This window comes from Neomonachus schauinslandi, unplaced genomic scaffold, assembly GCF_002201575.2.
Source record: "Neomonachus schauinslandi unplaced genomic scaffold, ASM220157v2 HiC_scaffold_150, whole genome shotgun sequence".
NCBI classification, from domain to species: Eukaryota; Metazoa; Chordata; class Mammalia; order Carnivora; family Phocidae; genus Neomonachus; species Neomonachus schauinslandi.
The window spans coordinates 38660-39117 of record NW_025408851.1 but is presented as its reverse complement, the minus strand read 5'-3'; the positions used below and the strand labels follow the sequence as shown (position 1 = coordinate 39117).

The 458-nt window shown below is 44.5% G+C and overlaps 1 pseudogene; it reads right to left on the bottom strand.

Annotated features, from left to right (window-relative positions):
- The window catches only part of LOC123323663, a 22989-nt pseudogene that overhangs the window by 755 nt on the left and 21776 nt on the right, over nt 1-458 (bottom strand).

The window sequence follows — 458 nt, the reverse complement described above, 5'->3', positions numbered from 1 at the left end:
AGCAGGTCAAGTCCTTGACATCATGCCCTGCCATGTTCTAGGACATTTTTACTAAGAACTCATGATCTATTTCCAGTACCATGGCATAGGTCAAGTTCTTTGGCACCTTTCTTGGTTATATTCAGGCCTCTATTCAGCGAACATTTGTTGACTATCTATGATGTGTCAGGCTCTCTGCTAGGACCTGCATATAAAGATGAATATAGCTTAGTCCCTGGTCCACAGGAACAAAGATTCTAGAGTCCAGACCAGGCCACAAGTGGGTAATTGTGATAAAATTCAGTGTGTCGATTATCCGGGAGAGAAAGAGCATTCCAGCAAGAAGGGACATTATGGGAAAATTCCAGGGAGGTGACTAATAACTTGAGGCATGCAGAGGGAGGCAGGTGACAGCAGGTAGCTCAGGATTGCTGGAGGGTAAATTTTTCTCCAAGAAGTAGAAGGAGATAAGAGCGGAG